The 12021-nt window shown below is 46.8% G+C and overlaps 1 pseudogene; it reads left to right on the top strand.

The window, feature by feature from the left end:
- Positions 1-12021, top strand: part of LOC115133111 (filamin-C-like) — a 99443-nt pseudogene that overhangs the window by 70693 nt on the left and 16729 nt on the right.

Below are 12021 nucleotides of genomic sequence, written 5' to 3' on the forward strand. Positions count from 1 at the left end.
TTGCTGCCAGTGTATCGGTGTCTGTGTGCGTTTCTGTGTGTGTGTGAGCTTATATCTCTACCCACCTGTATATAATGTGTACCTATATCTCCCTCCCTGTCCCTGTTCATCCCCAGGTTTCTCCATCGAGGGCCCGTCGCAGGCTAAGATAGAGTGTGATGATAAGGGCGACGGGTCATGTGACGTACGTTACTGGCCCACGGAGCCTGGCGACTACGCTGTTCACGTCATCTGTGACGACGAGGACATCAAGGACAGCCCCTTTATGGCCCACATCCTCCTCACAGCCAATGACGTGTTCCCTGAGAAGGTTAGACCCCACCCCTTCATATTTACCCCACCAGCTTGCCAGCCTTCAGAACGAGAATATTAAAGTGACGTAACAGTAAGAGAATGGTAACATACTGTAATAGTGACGTAATAATGACATAAAGGCTACGTAAAGATGACATAACAGCATTATGAATACCCTCTCCTTGCAGGTGAAGAGCTATGGCCCAGGTCTGGAACCTATTGGCTGCATTGTCAACAAACCAGCAGAGTTCACCATTGATACAAGTAGAGCTGGCAGGGGCCAGCTGAAGATATACGCCCAGGATGCAGAGGGCTTCCCCATAGACATCCAGATCACAGAGAACGGAGACAGCACCTTCCTCTGTGTCTACATTCCCACCAAGCCCATCAAACACACCATCATTATCACCTGGGGAGAGGTCAACGTCCCCAACAGTCCCTTCAGGGTAAGGCTGACCACCCATCTAACAGACTGTAGACAAATACAGTCTAGGTCAGTGCTTTCCAACCCTGTTCCTGGAGAGCTACCCTCTTGTAGATTTTCATTCCAACCCCAGTGGTAACTAACCTGATTCAGCTTATCAACCAGCTAATTATTATAATCAGGTGCGCTAGATTAGGGTTGGAGTGAAATCCTACAGGACGGTAGCTCTCCAGGAACAGGGTTGAAGAGCCCTGTGGTAGATACACATACAGTACATACATACATCACTTACTGCGTTCTATAGCATATTCAGACTCTAGAGTGCATTTGCAAAGATAGTATACAGCTTTTTACAATGTTCTGGTACTAGTAATGTATGTTCATTGTTGTGTGTGTGTGTGTGTGTGTGTGTGTGTGTGTGTGTGTGCGCATGCATGTGCGTGTGTGTGTGTGGTGTGTGTGTGTGTGTGTGTGTGTCAGGTGACCATCGGAGAGGGCAGCCACCCAGATAATGTGAAGGTGTACGGTCCAGGTGTGGAGAAGTCAGGTCTGAAGGCCAACGAGCCCACCTACTTCACTGTGGACTGCTGCGAGGCAGGACAAGGTTAGATGCAACAGAGAAATACAACACATAGAAGGGTCTTCACTACTCAACGTTGTAGCTGACAGTTTGCAACCTGAATGGGTGTTGTTGAGTGAGTTCTAGCACTGATGAGTATTTTCTTGCCATCTGCCTTCTCAATGTTAAACAATCTTACTTGTTTTTTCCACTCCAATTCTTACCCCCTTCCTGAATTCCCTAAACCTGGACCCCTTCACTCCCATTCCCATTCCTCAGGGGATGTCAGTATCGGCATCAAGTGTGCTCCCGGCGTGGTGGGTCCGGCAGAGGCAGACATCGACTTTGACATCATCAAGAACGACAACGACACGTTCACAGTGAAGTACATGCCCCCCGGCCCCGGACGCTACACCATCATGGTGCTGTTCGCTGACCACGTGAGAGAAAGAGAAACTCTACACCACCATTTTGAATTTTTAGCTTAATTATTATGAAACCAGACAATAACAATGACCCCACTTTGACCCCTGCCACAGGAAATACCCATCAGCCCTTTCAGAATCAAGGTGGACCCCTCCCATGACGCTAACAAGGTGAGGGCGGAGGGACCCGGACTCAACAAGACAGGTGAGACTTCTAGTAATCACGATAACAAGCCGCCGACATGACCAACAGATCAAAATCACATACAATAATGTAAACTATGACGCTATAATGACTATAGAGTGACAAAACAATGGACATCAATGTCCAATTCTGGTATTTTATTTAATTCTATGCTAATGACTGTTAATGCACCTGATTAGTAGATCAGTTGTATTGATCATGAATCTCCCTCTGTGTGACAACGTCTAGGTGTGGAGGTAGGTAAGCCCACCCACTTCACCATCTACACCAAGGGAGCGGGCAAGGCCAAGCCTGAAGTGCACTTCACCGGAGCAGCCAAAGGGGACGCTGTCCGAGACTTTGAGATCATTGACAACCATGACTACTCCTACACCGTGCGCTACACTGCAGTGCAACAGGTATGAGTTCACATAAGGCCAAGATTCCTCACAATCTCGTTCAAATCTGTATTGTTTCAAGTGTAAGTTATTTCCTGGCTCCTCTTTTTGGATGATGTGTTTTTTGGGTTAAAACTATCTGAGCAGCTAACCGATCGCTGCAGCTGTACATAGTCCATCTGGAAATAGCCCACCCAATCTACCTACCTCGTCCCCATACTGTTTTTATTTTATTTACCTTTCTGCTCTTTTTCACACCAGTATCTCTACTTGCACATCATCATCTGCTCATTTATCACTTGTTAATCTGCTAAATTGTAATTATTCGCTCCTATGGCCTATTTATTGCCTACCTCCTCATGCCTTTTGCACACACTGTATATTGACTTTCTTTTTTCTACTGTGTCATTGATTTGTTTATTGTGTTATTGGCTTGTTTATTGTTTACTCCATGTGTAACTCTGTGTTGTTGTCTGTGTCACACTGCTTTGCTTTATCTTGGCCAGGTTGCAGTTGCAAATGAGAACTTGTTCTCAACTAGCCTACCTGGTTAAATAATGGTGAAATAAAATAAATAAAAATACTCAACTAGTCTAAAGAAGGCCAGTTTTATTTTTTATTTTTTTTAAATCAGCCGGCTACAATAGTCATTTACAATATTAACAATCTATACACTGTATTTCTGATGAATTTGATGTTATTTTAATGGACAAAAAAAGTGTTTTTCTTTCAAAAACAAGGACATTTCTAAGTGATCCCAAACTTTTGAACGGTAGTGTATGTTCAGTATGTCCATATGTCATACTATAACAACCACATTCATCTTTTTCTGTCTCTGACCGTCTTCCATATCCTCTCTCTCCCTCCCTCTTTCCCCACCATATCTCCCTCTCTCTCTCTCCCTCCCTCTTTCCCCACCATATCTCCCTCTCTCCCTCCCTCTTTCCCCACCATATCTCCCTCTCTCCCTCCCTCTTTCCCCCATATCTCTCTCTCTCTCTCCCTCTTTTCCCACCATATCTCCCTCTCTCCCTCCCTCTTTCCCCACCATATCTCCCTCTCTCCTCCCTCTTTCCCCACCATATCTCCCTCTCTCCCTCCCTCTTTCCCCACCATATCTCTCTCTCTCCCTCCCTCTTTCCCCACCATATCTCTCTCTCTCCCTCCCTCTTTCCCCACCATATCTCCCTCTCTCCCTCCCTCTTTCCCCACCATATCTCCCTCTCTCCCTCCCTCTTTCCCCACCATATCTCTCTCTCTCTCTCCCTCTTTCCCCACCATATCTCTCTCTCTCTCTCTCCCTCTTTCCCCACCATATCTCTCTCTCTCTCTCCCTCTTTCCCCACCATATCTCCCTCTCTCCCTCCCTCTTTCCCCACCATATCTCTCTCTCTCTCTCCTCTTTCCCCACCATATCTCCCTCTCTCTCTCTCGCTCTCTCTTTTCCCCCTTTCTCCTTCTCTCCACCTCTCTGTCCACCCCCCGCTCTCCATCTCTCAGAGTAACATGTCTATCTCAATCTGCCACGGCGGTGACCCCATTCCCAAGAGCCCCTTCAACATCACTGTGGCGCCGCCCCTTGACCTCAACAAGGTCAAAGTTCAGGGGTTGAACAACAGTGAGTACCCCCCACACATACTCTCATTTTACTAAGAAACTGACCAGGAAGTAAACTACTGTTCATCACCTGGAAGAGTTTGACCTCATGTCATCCAACACGTTTGTCTTCCCCAGAACACACAGCCACAGGTAAGACGTTGGCCTTCTTCTAACAGTTACTTCCTTTAAGAGGTTATATAAAATCACCTGGCCCTCCCTCGTGATATTCAATGCTGCCAAGGAATCATTTGGCCGATGCACCAAGGACAGTATAGTATTTGTTTTGTATGATTGGCTTGGCTCCATAGTGACTCCATATATGATCCCTTAGGTATCTAATCATTTCAGTCTGTTCAATTAAAATCTATTGTTTTCACTTTGGTGCCAAACAGGAATCTATGCTATAGCCCGGCCTGATACCCTGTGTGTGTGTGTGTGTGTGTGTGTGTGTGTGTGTGTGTGTGTGTGTGTGTGTGTGTGTGTGTGACCTACAGAGGTCGACGTTGGGAAGGATCAGGAGTTCACAGTGAGCACACACGGCGTCGGTGGCCAGGGCAAGATAGATGTGAAGATCACCTCGCCCTCTCGTCGGCCAATCCCCTGCAAGCTGGAGTCTGACACGTCCAACGAAGTGCACACTGTGAAGTACATTCCCCCTGAGGAGGGCCCCTACAAAGTGGACATCAGCTATGATGGGAACCCTGTGCCTGGGAGCCCCTTCAACGTGGAGGGGATGATGCCCCCTGACCCCTCAAAGGTAGGATACACCTGAGATGAACACACACACACACACACACACACACACACACACACACACACACACACACACACACACACACACACACACTGTGTACTGCACAGTAAGCACTGTAGAATACATAGTGCAGCTTAAATTACATCACCAAAAGATTGAGTGGATATAGCTAGTGTGTTTTACACTTTGAGCTCTGCTGGAAGGAATGTTCAGACATTTCACAACTCTGTGTGCTGCTCTATAGAGCGATGGGTCCGGTCTGCATGGGGTTAGACGGTAAGGAAGACCTGGCCTTGGTCCAGTCTGCATGTACTGTATCAGTCTCTTTAGGGCCTGTAGGGTCGCTGTCCTGGTGGTCCCGTGGAGAGCTATAGGGAGGAACTTCCATTAGTACATGACTTAAGGAGGCTTCCTGTCTGATGACACACATCATTGCATTCAGTTTCCATTTAACAACTGTCTGTGAGGGTCTAACTCAAAACCCAGTGTGTCCCATCTTAGTAGTGAGTATCTCCCCCCTCTCTCTGTCCCTTTTTTCCCATCTCCCGTTCTCTCGCTTTGCCCCACTTCCCGTCTCCTTCTCTATCCCGGTGTTCTTGTCCCATCCATCCTCTTTCCCAGTTAGTCTTTAGTATAGTAATGTCTTCCCTTGGCACAGTTTCTCCATACTGTACTATTTCCCCCCTGACTCTCCCCTGGTCCCCTGGTCCCCTGGTCCGCCAGAGTCAGACAGACAGGTCCAGGAGCAGTAGAAGTGTAATACAGTGATAATGAAACATATTCATCACTCTGATCACCTGGGGGCTGTTTGCTTTGTTCAAGACTCATCCAGAGAGTACCAATCATTAACCAACGCCAGGAGGTGTGTGTGTGTGTGCGTGCGTGCGTGTGTGTGTGTGTGTGTGAAAGAGACAGCGAGAGATAGTATGTGTGTGAGTGAGTTTTTACGTTTAGTCGCAGTTAGATGAGTCAGGCGGTGAGGTCACTGCTGTCCCATGTGGGACTGAGGCGTTGGACCATAACACACCTGACCCCCTTCACCAGATGTTCCCCAATACGTCATCCTCCCTCCCCCTCCCCACCGCCAAACAGGAAGAGCTATATGTCAGTCACTGGACTGCGCCATCACTCTCGGAAGGCATTACTGGGAGGGTTTAGAATGCGCCGGTCATGCAGAGAAAGAACTGAAATAGTTATTGTGGTCATAGACATATGCATTTTTAATGTTGGTCAGATGCAGTCATCTTTCAAGCATTTGGCAGATGAGACTCCTGTAACTTCTTCACTTTTGATGGCTCTATTACTGAAATTCCTAAAGCGCTTAATATTGCGTGCTTCATTTTATTTGTAACATAGAGCACCCATTTCGATCTAATCACCCCCTCTGAGCTGTTAGTCTAATGGTTTCTCCCCCCTGCTGTCTCTCAGGTGCGTGCCTATGGCCCAGGCCTCCAGGGGGGCATGGTGGGTAAGCCGGCCCCCTTCGCCATTGACACCAAGGGTGCGGGCACCGGCGGGCTGGGCCTGACTGTGGAGGGGCCATGCGAGGCCAAGATCGAGTGCCAGGACAACGGCGACGGGTCCTGCTCTGTCTCCTACCTGCCCACAGAGCCCGGCGAATACGCCATCAACATCCTGTTTGCCGAGCAGCACATCCCCGGCTCCCCCTTCAAGGCCATGGTACAGTCCGTGTTTGACCCCAGTAAGGTCACGGCCAGTGGGCCAGGCCTGGAGAGAGGGAAGGTCAACGAGGCAGGGTCGTTCGTAGTGGACTGCGCCAAGGCTGGGGAGGCCGAGCTGACCATTGAGATTATTTCTGATTCGGGGTCGAAGGCGGAGGTGCGTGTTCAGAACAACAGTGATGGGACCTATTCTATCACGTACATCCCACAGTTCCATGGCATGTATACTATCACCATCAAATACGGGGGCCACGCCGTGCCCAAGTTCCCCGCCCGTGTGCAGGTGGACCCAGCCGTGGATACCAGCGGGGTGAAGGTGTACGGACCAGGAGTGGAACCCAGAGGTAAGAACATTCACAAATGTAGATAATTGTCATCATCATCATCATCATCATGACGATGACGGACAACAGGCTTTTCACTTTGATTGTTTTTCACCGAATCAGAATTCAGGCTTCATTGCACGTATTTGATACAGAATTCAAACAGGATTTCCACTGAATAGCTTCTGTGTGATTCAAACAAGGTTTAGGACTGTAGTTTATAAAAGATGCAGTATGTAGCCTACTCTTAACAGTACATAGAATGGATATTTTCAGAGAGAAAAAGAGTAATAGGAATGAAGTTAATTCTTACAGTGCCAAATACAATATAAGTAACTGTCATGTAAAGTTTGTAGCTTAAATCAGAGGCTACCACATCCCTGCTGTTCAAAAGACTCTGGCTGTATGCAAAATGGCATCCTGTTCACTATATGGTGCAACAGAAGTGCTCTATATAGAGAATAGACAGCTAGTCTAACTCTTGACTGAGTTCAGGCCAGCCATTACATCAAACACAGGGTGTGTCACAGTAAAGCAAAATGAACCAAGAGCTCTGGCCCAGAGACTTCCATCTCTTCTCTATCCCTCTGTCATTCCATTGTGTTTCAAAGCACAAAAGCAGTCTTTCCTGTCTTTATCACTCCCCTTGCTTGTCTAGCGCTTACATGTGGCTGACATATGGAATTTGTCGGGTTGGTAGTGGTTAGTGAATTGAGCCTCAGGACCACCTGGCTGAGGGGACTCTTCTCTATGGTCACCTTTTGGCAGTTGAGTGCTTTGTAGTGGTAGGAGTGGGGGTCACTTGTTTTGAAATTATTATACAATTTGGTGGCTCTTTTTTGGATTCTAATCAGAAGAGGGAATTGGCCTAATTCTGCTCTGCATGCATTGTTTGGAATTCTTCTCTGTACTCTTAGGATGCTCTTAGAGAATTCCTCATGAAGTGTTTCAATTTGGTGTTTGTCCCATTTCTCAAATTCTTGTTTTATAAGCGGACCCCACACTTCGCTGCCTTATAGTGCAATTGGTTCTATTGTTGATTTGAATATTTTGAGCCAATGGTATGTCTAACTTGAGAGATATTTTAATGGCATAGAAAGCCCACCTTGCCTTGGCTTTAAGTTCTTTCACAGCCCGGTTGAAGTTTCCTGCGGAGCAGAGTTTTTTTGGTCCCAAATGTGTAGGTGTTTGTGTTCCACATCAGTGGAGCCCAGTACAAATGGATATCGGTTTCCCTGTCATCTGGATCTTTTCTTGAGTGTCAGGGCCCAGGTCTGACAGAACTGTTGCAGATGATCTAGTTGTTGCTGTAACCCCTCTTTTTTGGGGAACAGCAGCACCATGTTATTTGCATACAGGAGGTATTTTATGTCTGAGTGAGACCGGGGGCTGTCGATTTTTCTAGCGTTTTTGCCAATTCAGTAATATATATATTAAATAGACTTGAGCTCCGGTTGTCCCCCTGTGTCACTCTGAGTCCTTGGGAAAATAAATGTGTATGTTTATTTCCAATTTTGACTATATTTCTACACACTGATTTGATGATATCACACAGTATGTTTTTCTACCCACAACACTTTCTATTCATTTGAGAAAAATGCCTTCACGCCAGATTAAATCAAAGACTTTTTGGAAATCCACAAAGCAGGAGAAATGTTTTGTTTTGATTCTCATGTTTAACATTTAGGGTGTGGAGGGTATATCAATTAGGGTGTGGAGGGTATATCAATTAGGGTGTGGAGGGTATATCAATTAGGGTGTGTAGAGTATATCAATTAGGGTGTGGAGGGTATATCAATTAGGGTGTGGAGGGTATATCAATTAGGGTGTGTAGAGTATATCAATTAGGGTGTGTAGAGTATATCAATTAGGGTGTGGAGGGTATATCAATTAGGGTGTGTAGAGTATATCAATTAGGGTGTGGAGGGTATATCAATTAGGGTGTGGAGGGTATATCAATTAGGGTGTGGAGGGTATATCAATTAGGGCGTGGAGGGTATATCAATTAGGGCGTGGAGGGTATATCAATTAGGGTGTGGAGGGTATATCAATTAGGGCGTGGAGGGTATATCAATTAGGTGTGGAGGGTATATCAATTAGGGCGTGGAGGGTATATCAATTAGGTGTGGAGGGTATATCAATTGGAGGTGTGGGAGGGTATATCAATTAGGGTGTGGAGGGTATATCAATTAGGGTGTGGAGGGTATATCAATTAGGGTGTGGAGGGTATATCAATTAGGGTGTGTAGGGTATATCAATTAGGGTGTGGAGGGTATATCAATTAGGGTGTGGAGGGTATATCAATTAGGGTGTGGAGGGTATATCAATTAGGGTGTGGAGGGTATATCAATTAGGGCGTGGAGGGTATATCAATTAGGGTTTGGAGGGTATATCAATTAGGGTGTGTAGGGTATATCAATTAGGGTGTGGAGGGTATATCAATTAGGGTGTGGAGGGTATATCAATTAGGAGTGGGGGTATAAATGTTGTCTGAAGTTTGATAATTTGGTAAGAATTCAATTATATTTTTGCTCAGGACATTGTGTAGTAATATGCTGTTCATGATTGCGCAGAGTATGTTTTTGCCAGGTTTCTGTTGACACAAATGCCACGGTAATTGATTGGATCAAATTTGTCTCCATTTTCAGTCCTTGGTTCCAGATGTCAGGGGAATAGCCTACACTCAAAACCTGACTACTAGAGTGTGGCAGTGCTACATTTGTGGTCTGTGTACTTGATAATCTCCCTCCCTCCCTCCCTCCCCCTCCCTCCCTCCCTCCCTCCCTCCCCCTCCCTCCCTCCCTCCCTCCCTCCCTCCCTCCCTCTCTTTCCTTATTTCTCTCTCTCTGTCCTTTCTCTCCCAATCCTATTCTCTCTCCCCTATCTCTTTCTGTCTGTAGAGGAAGGAAAATAAACTGACAATTAGCCGTAGTGACCTGACAGCTTGACTGACATTACTGGCCTTCACAGCCCTGTCTGGCTTTGATTAGACTTGGACGATCCTGATTGGCCATGTCTGACAGTGAGGGCTTGTAATTGCTTTGTGATTGGCTGGATGTGTTCCTGATTGGCAGTGATCGGCTGGGTTTTTAAAGCCAGTGGAATCGATACTGCAGACGCAGACGCGCGGCTTGCAATGGAGGTTTATGTTAACTCAGACAGACCTGCTGTCGAATTAGTCTCACCTTAGATCCCTAGGGATAAGTTCTAGATAGAAAGGGGGGAGAGAGAGAAAGAGAAATGTGTGTCTATCACATAGAGAGAAAGAATATGTGATCAGAGTGCAGGAGGCTGCTGAGGGGAGGACGGCTCATAATAATGGCCAGAACGGCGCAAATGGAATGGTATCAAACACATGGAAAACATGATGTATATGATACCATTCCACTGATTCCACTCCAGTCATTACCACAAGCCCGTTCTCCCAAATGGAGGTGCTACCAACCTCCTTTGGATCAGAGAACGAGGGACAAAGACAAAAGTACAGACAGACAGACAGACAGACAGAGACAGACAGATCACCTGTGAGAGACAGACAAAACAACCAAGCTCCACATACATACTGTATCTGTGTTGTCCACAGGGGTCCTGAGGGAGGTGACCACCCATTTCATTGTGGATGCCCGTGCCAAGAGCAAGACCGGGGGCAGCCATGTCAAGGCCCGCATCGTCAACCCTACAGGCGCCAACACAGACGCCTACATCACTGACAAGGGGGAAGGCACCTACAGAGTGGAATACACTGCCTATGAGGATGGTAAGGCTGAGTCATGCATCTGCACCAATAATGTGATGTACATTCTATCTAGAGGACATTATGATGGAGCAGAATATCAGGCACAATGTATTATCTACCATTCATAACACCAAAACTCATTGGAAAGTCATTAGGTTGCCTTGGATGTTATTGTACCTGAATAAGCCCAGAGCCGCCTCAGTACACCCATCTGATTGACTTATAGCCCCTCTGAGGCCTGAAGTGAGGGAGTCTGGGTAGCCTTAGGGTTCACCTTGTTTTATGAATGTTTTTCCAGCACGTCGTAATTCCCCAAAAATAAACCAAGTGGCTTTCATAAAACTAACTTTTTTCCCTCCCCTTTAGCCATGGGGAAAAGAGCCAAGCTCAGCTGTTCTGCCCTTCATGACTTTAACATACTCTAGCCAGCCAGGAAGCAGTGTGATTTCTCCCAGTGTAGGCCCCTTGGCGCATATTCACCATGTGGCTATGAGTAGGAGCACTGATATAGGATCAGTTTGGGGGGGGGGGGGGTCTAATCGTAGCTCAGCACTCATACTGTGATATAATTTGTGAATATTTGTGAGTTATTGAGAAGTGGGAGGGGGTTGATGTGTGTATATATAGGCCCAGGTTGTTGAGGACACAGGGGGGAAAGAGAGCACAAACTTTGAGATCACTTGGAAAAGGGAGAGAGCAGATCAGAGAGACACACAGAACAGAAAGAGGGAGGATAAGGTAGAGAGGGGAGAGAGAGAGAGAGAGGAGGAGGAGAGAGGAGAGAGAGAGGAGGGAGAGAGAGAGAGAAGGAGGAGGGAGAGAAGGAGAGGGGGAGGGAGAGAGGGGGAGGGGAGGGAGAGATGGGGGGGAGGGAGAGAGGTATTAGTAGCCAGTGTAGGGGATGTCTGTTACGTTCAGGCCTCAGCCCGCTGGATTGGGGGACAGAAATACGCAACCTTGTGGCAGCCTCTTTGACATCGACTTTTCAAAATGAAGTTCACATACAGTTTTTGTAGCAGCTTAGTAATCTAATCAGTATTACCCTAGCGATGGCCACCGTGATTTGTAGTTGAGATTGGGTTTTTGGAGGTCACACTGCTTTCAACAGAAAGTAGTCCAATGTGCTTTTGTGTGTGTGTGTGTACTGTCTTACTGTGTGTGTGTTCTCTCCCTGTGTGTGTGTTCAGGGATGCACCTGATTGAGGTGCTGTATGATGATGTGGCGGTGCCTAACAGTCCGTTCCGTGTCCCGGTAACGGAGGGTTGTGACCCCAGCCGCGTCAGAGCCTACGGTCCTGGTCTGGAGGAGGGCCTGGTCAACAAACCCAACCGCTTCACCGTGGAAACCAGGTACACACACTAACTTACTTATGTAATCATCATCCTTACCATGTGGAACATAAGGCTTCTATCAGAGAGCTGCATCCTTTTGTCACTCTGTTCATGGGGTACACACTGGACACAAACTGGGGTGAAAATGAGATGGTTGAAATGGGGTGTAAGTAGGGTGAGAAAGGTTAAATGGTGTGGCAATTTTTTTTCTCAGTTATGAGATACTGGTTTGTTTCAATTCAGCATTTAGGTAAAACATTATTCTCTTCTCCCTCTTCACCACCCCTCTCTCTTTCTGTCCCCCTCTCTCC

Source organism: Oncorhynchus nerka, linkage group LG8 (assembly GCF_034236695.1).
Source record: "Oncorhynchus nerka isolate Pitt River linkage group LG8, Oner_Uvic_2.0, whole genome shotgun sequence".
Classification (NCBI taxonomy): domain Eukaryota; kingdom Metazoa; phylum Chordata; class Actinopteri; order Salmoniformes; family Salmonidae; genus Oncorhynchus; species Oncorhynchus nerka.